The following is a 6791-nucleotide window of genomic DNA, read 5'->3' as shown; positions in this document are numbered from 1 at the left end:
GTTCTTCTTCTCTGTCTTCCGGTTGTTCCGGTTGTTGCCTCTTTTGAATGATGAATACACACTACCGCCGCCTGCTGGTAAGGAGAGTTATTGCCACTCACGCATGCGCAGTTCATACGTGCTCGGCTCGGATTTGCAGTGTGTTCCAGTGCGCGAAGTCGGCAAATACGCAGGAGAGTGCGGCGACACAACAGTCGGTGTCGGCGTCGGCGACTTCTCAGGTGACTGGCCGGTGTATCTGGGCCTTTATAAATGAGGCCCCTGGTCTCTGCTCTCTCACCAACCTGATGTGACCTCTTCGACTTCCCTAAGTAATTGCTTACTGATTCATCAACACTTGTGTAACATGAGGCTCTCTTTGAATAAAGAGGTTGCAATGACACAGAGAGAGAGCGATGACAAGGATATGAGAAATCTAGTCGGAAGAAATAAAGCCAGACGAAGAGTGAGGAAGATTATCTACTCCTCGGCTAGATGGATGTGTGACCTCTGTCTGTGACGATGTATCAGTTGTGATTTCTGGGCTCCAGGGTGCCGTCTCTCTTATTCAGAATATTATATCTGGCAGGTTTAAAGTGATATCTTCACTCTGAATCAAATGGCAACCTAAAGAAAACACAGATACAAGTTGGGATAGGTGGTGGCTCGTTTCAAATGTTCGAAGATGACGACCACAGGCCAATCATCAGGTTTATGCATGCAGGTGGAGGACAGGCAGGCCTTGCTGTTTCTGTGTTGGAGTAGCGAAGTGAGGCTGAGTGGGGATTGGAGGGAAGTGACAGGCTGTACATGTGGATGAGGAACAGGAGGGCAGTGGATGTCAGAGGCAGCCCAGGGAGAGCAGACCGCACAGGCAGGGGTCAGGAGAGAAGGGGCAGAAAGAGGAAGCAGGAGGGGGTTGAAGTGACAGGTCAGTGCGCGTCTTGTCTTCGGTCCATCACACAGTTCCTTTGTGGCTCAATCAAACCAGAAATGTCTTGACTGAATTTGACTGCGGGAGAACAGGTGAATGGGTAGTCATGCAGACACCTGTGCCCACTTGTCTGTACTAGACAAAAATATCATCCAATCAAATGAAAAGACATGTCAAATGAAACCTGTTTAGGCTGGTAAAATATGTTTCCTAACTAAAGAACATATGTAAATTGTGGATTGGAGAATTTTTTGTAATGCTACATAGTATGCCACTTTAAGTGAAAATGCTCTTTCCAAACCCGGCTTTTAGGGAAACTAGATAGTCCACAATTGTTCTGCGGCCATATTGTGTGCACAGATAAAACTAATTTCACAGCCCATTACACTTATTTGAAAAGCAGCAGAGGGTAGGCTCACAGTGCGGCATGCATCACAAAAAATATAGTTTACAGTGGCCAGAAAAGACCATCTAAAGGTGACTGGCCAGCCGTTGCGGGTCACACTCTCAGGGTGACACAGTCAATATTAGACCCACTGTGCAGGTCCATGGCTACTTCCTGGTCGCACTAATGAGAGGGTAAATCGTGATGTCAGTTTACCCCCTCCTTAGGCAGGACACCATGAGCTTTACAAATACACTTCAGAGGTGGCATTTAGTGAACCGCCCTCTGTGAGCTCTGCTTCTCCTAATTAATGCTGGGAAGAGGTAAATGTGTCCCTCCTTATTCATAATGCATGATCGTTATTGGTTGAATTCTGCTCCAAAAGCTACTGCAGATCTTCTTGTCCTTCTTGACTTTCCCTCAATCACGTTATCCATTGAGTCTATCTTTTCAGCCCTCTTATTGGCTACTCCACCTCACCCATAATCCTCTGCTTCTGCCCCATGCCCCTGGCTCAGCGATTGCTTCCCTTAAACCTCAGCTCAAGGTCATTTTGTGAAGCCATGGTGGGTTTTTTCTCTTTCCTTTCTTTGTCTTTTTTTTCTTATTCCATCTCATGCATACAATTATCAGGTTGAATCGTTTGATAGTTACCTTTGTCTTCTCCTATGTCAACTCCTCTGCTTATTATTTGTATTACCCATCTGCACTTAAGCACAGTCCGCTTTTCTTTAACAGCATGAATTCTGTGAATGTTGGTCTTATGCAATATCTCCTCTCAGGTTTATCTGATCAATCTTGCTTCTTGTGTTCAAGTGCCTTTCATTTAAACTGAGTGTTACTCAGTCAGTGGGTGACATTGTGAGGCATTATGAGATATTAATTTATACTTTTCCAATATTTTCTTTTGACACTCCAGATGGCCTCTTGCTATCTCTGAGTGTCACATCATTTAGTAGCACGCATAGTTGGGTCTACATTTAAAAACATTATTATTATATTCCCAACCTATTTATTACCTTTAATAAAGAGAATGTCATTATATTTTCAGACCTTGGGAAATGTGGATTTCTAATCCTGCAGCTCCCCAGTCTTTGGTAGAAGTTTTAAATGGAAATACAGGACAAGGTTAATACTTTCGGTTCAGTGGTCAGTGCGGCTGATGCTAGACTGGGTCTCAGGTCTTACCAGAGGTTAAGTCAAGGTCATTAATGCTAAGCCTCACTGCCAGGCATGCTGTCGGACAGGACACAGGGACATACTCAATTATCCTCACCACAGAAGGGAGGCTGTGGCTCAGTGGATAGTGTGCTGGACTTCGAATCAGGGGGTAGCAAGTTTGAGTCCCACTTCAGTCAGCATGACGTTGTGTCCCTGGGCAAGACACTTCACCCCAAATTGCTCCTGTGGGGATAGTCCACAGCACTGAATGTATGTAAGTCGCTTTGGCTAAAAGTATCTAACAAATAACATGTAATGTAATGTCTACGCTAAGTGCCAAACAATGCACATTATCAAGGTAATAAATGTTTCATTTCAACATTGATCTGGAAAAGTGACCACAAACTGATTACATTACATGATAAATACACTTGTAAAGAAGAGCGAAGATAAAGCTAGGAGGTGTTGATTTATTATGCCTGTAGGAAAAATCTATCTCAAGGGATGAAACAGGGAGGAACACAATACTGTGAATGACCTGCTACAGGGAAAAAATCGTCCTTAACACTTCTAGGGATTTCATTTCTACATAACAACAAAACTTATCAAGCTGTGGTTTGGTCGAACGTTTTTTCTTACACCAGTAGCAGACAACTTGAGATGTTTCTGCAGCTAAAATGAGGCTTTAAAGAAAACTTTCCACTGCTGTTACATGTAAGAGAAAAGGTCACATTTTTATAACACACCTGAAAAATCAAAGAGCATGAGCATCAGCATTTTGCACTGACATTTAACACTCTTATAGGACACCTCTGTAGAGGACTGAGATAAATGAGGTTCTATATAGACTGAGTCACATGTTGCTTGTTGAGTTTCCCTCAGAATTTTGGTAAATATAGATAGATAACTAAAATAGACAGGTGTTAACAAGGCAAGATGAAATACAAGTTAATATATCCTAAGCTGCTGGAATTTGCCGAACATTGCAAATGGACGATACGTTTTTACATTTTTAGTCAGGCTGTGATGATGCTTGTGTGTAGGTCGTGCAATACTTTTATTATGTCAATCTCTGTAGGCTGCAGTATGTCTCAGCGCATATTGTAGATGTCAATTGATTAATATTTTTGATAGTTTTTGCATGTGTGATTTTGTGTTAATGTGTCATGTACGTATGTTTTTATTTGCTTTTAGTACGGGTCCGTGTTAAGATGCATTTTTCAGTATTTATCCTTGGCTGAGTGACGCGGGCATATGGAAGGTGGGTGTTTGGCAGATGCTCCTAATCACTGGCGAGCTTTGCATTTGTATGTGACTGTTTTCACAAGAGATTCAGATCGGTAGCAAGGGCAATTATTTGTGTTTGTCGGGAAAACAATACTCAACTGCGGGCTCACAGGGGTCCTGCACTGTCCTGCAAAATGTGTGAAGCAGTGAAAAAGAAAGGTGGACCACAGGGAAAATATGGTGACAGAGGTGGTGGGTTGTGAAGTGAGTTTCGGGGGTTAACAGAAAAACTGCTGAAATGTTTAGACTGACACCATGACAAGTTTAGAAAGATCTCTTTAAAATATTACAGTCATTATGTTACCCCGCTTTTGCTCCCAAAACCTTGCAGTCGCTTTACACACATTTCTTTGTTGCACACTGTGGTGTCACATGTGAGGACATAATTCACTGTGTGTTTGGTGTGTGTTGCAACCCGGACCCGTTAGCGAGGGCACCGGGTTGGTGGTTCATTCATGCTAGCTGCACATGCAGTAACAGCTAACGTATTACCTGTCTGATGTTTCATGATAATAAAGTGTGGAGTTCTGTACTGAACACCCCGCCTCCGACTCCCATTCATCGGCTCTACACTGGTGACCCCGATGTTTTCGAGAACGTTTCCGAAGACTCAATGAACATGGCTAGTAGCGATGTTTTTGTAAAGCTGCCGGAGTTTTGGGAGCATTCCGCTGCGGCGTGGTTTGCACACGTGGAGGCGCACTTCGCCTGCCGACAAGTCCGTGATGGGGATTTGAAATACTACCATGTAGTAGCAGCGATGGGAAGCTCCACGTCATCCAGGTTGGTGGGATTTATCGCTGACCCACCACACCATAGCAAATATGAGGCGATTAAAGTCCTTCTCCTTAAGACATTTAGCTTATCTGCTAAGGAGAGGGCCCGCCAGATTCTTGACATTCAAGGCCTAGGGGATAGCAAGCCATCTCAGCTCATGGAGAGGATGCTAAATCTGCTAGGAGGTGAATATCCCCGGATTTTATTCATGGAGACATTCCTGCGCCACTTGCCTTCACGTGTCCAGACGGCGCTAGCCAACACGTCCATTACAGAGCCCCGTGCATTGGCTGAAGAAGCCAACCTTTTCTTCTTGGCTACCCAGCAGCCCGGTGCAGAGGCGCTAGCTGTGACACTCAGTGCCCCCGCAACATTCAAGAAAGCTTGGGGGAGACTGGACACGACAGCAGCAAGCCAGCGTGGAGACACAGGAGAGTGTTTTTTACCACGCGCGGTTCGGGAAAATCGCGAAGAAGTGTGTCGCTCCCTGCAGCTACAAGCCTCCGGGAAACGGAGGGGCCAACGCTCGGTAGTGGCCCTGAGTGTTGGCGGCACGAGCAGGCTTCTCTTTGTCAGCGACAGAGTCTCGGGAAGCTTGTTTTTGTGTGACAAGGGGCCTCAACGGAGTGTAGTTCCTGCTTCGAGGGAAGACGTCGCTCGTGGGCGACATGGACCGCGGTTGACGACGGCTAATGGCGGCCCCATTCGCACATACGGCGTGAGGCCTATGTGTTTGTGCATTGGAGGACAACGTTTAAACTGGGATTTTGTGACGGCAGACATTTATTTTCCCCTCCTCTGGGCAGATTTTTTATGTGCTCACGGACTCCTTGTGGACGTGAAAAATAAACGCTTGGTTGATGACTTGACGTTTTCCTCCCTCGTGTGTACACTTGGCAAGGCAGCGTACGACGGGCTGTCGGGCTCGCTCTCGGGAGCGGACATTTTTCTCAGGTTGTTGGCTGAGTTTCCAGACCTGACACTGCCCACTTTTTCCGCACTCACCACCAAGGATGGGGTGGAGCACCATGTCACCACCGAAGGTCCCCCAGTCTACGCCAGGGCCAGGCGGTTGAACCCTTCTAAGTTTGCAGTAGCGAGGGCGGAGTTTTCATGGAACACCTGGGCATTGTTCGCCGTTCTGACAGTCCTTGGGCCTCTCCTCTACACGTCGTTCCCAAGCCGAACAGTGGTTGGCGCCCTTGTGGGGATTACCGCCACCTCAACGACGCCATGACACCTGACCCGACACCTGACCCGGTGCCGCACATCCAAGACTTCTCGGCACATCTGGCCGGTACGTCGGTGTTTTCGAAAGTGACCTGGTGCATGGTTACCACAAGGTGCCCATGCATCCCCTGGACGCACCCTAAGACAGCAGTGATAACGCCGTTTGGACTTTTCGAGTTCTTGCGGATGCCTTTTGGGCTCAAGAACTTCGCCCAAACGTTCCAGCGCCTGATGGATTCGGTGCTGCGGGACCTGCTGTTCGTGTTCGTCTACCTGTACGACATACTCGTCGCCAGCGCTTCGTTGGAAGAGCACCTGTCACACCTCCGAGCCCTTTTCGCGAGGCTCAGCCAACACGGGTTGATCATCAATCCTGCAAAGTGCCAGTTCGGGGTGTTTGACATTGACTTCCTCGGACACCGCGTCACCAAAGGCGGTGCAGCACCCCTGCCGGCGAAGGTGGAGGCTGTTGCGGCTTTTCCTCGCCCACTCACAGCCCGGTCACTCAGTGAGTTTCTCGGGATGGTGACGTTCTACCACCGTTTCATCGCCCGGGCCGCTCACATTATGCGGCCGCTGTCCAGGCGATCAACTGGACGGCGGAAGCTGCGTCTGCTTTCACGGAGGTCATGACCGCGTTGGGTTGGGCTGGTGAGTGCGTTGCTTGTCAGCGCGCTAAGGTGCACCGCCGCGCTAAGGCCCCTTTGGAGCGTTTCCTGGTGCCTGAGAGGAGGTTTGACCACGTCAAAATCCACCTGGTTGGTCCATTGCCCTCCTCTCAGGGCTTTTCCTACCTCCTCACCATGGTGGACAGGACGAACCGTTGGCCGGAGGCGGTTCCTCTCGTGTCAACATCAGCCGCAGACATTGCCTGGGCTTTCATTGCGACGTGGGTGTGTCGTTTTGGCACCTCGTCAGACATTTCTTCGGACAGGGGCTCACAGTTCACGTCCGAGCTCTGGAACGCCGTGGCGAGTGGTCTGGGGGTTAAGCTGCACAGGACTACCGCTGATCACCCTCAGGCTAACGGCCTTTGTG

The sequence above is a fragment of the Notothenia rossii genome (assembly GCF_949606895.1).
Source record: "Notothenia rossii genome assembly, chromosome: 5".
Classification (NCBI taxonomy): Eukaryota; Metazoa; Chordata; class Actinopteri; order Perciformes; family Nototheniidae; genus Notothenia; species Notothenia rossii.
Note: the sequence above shows the minus strand (reverse complement) of the source record.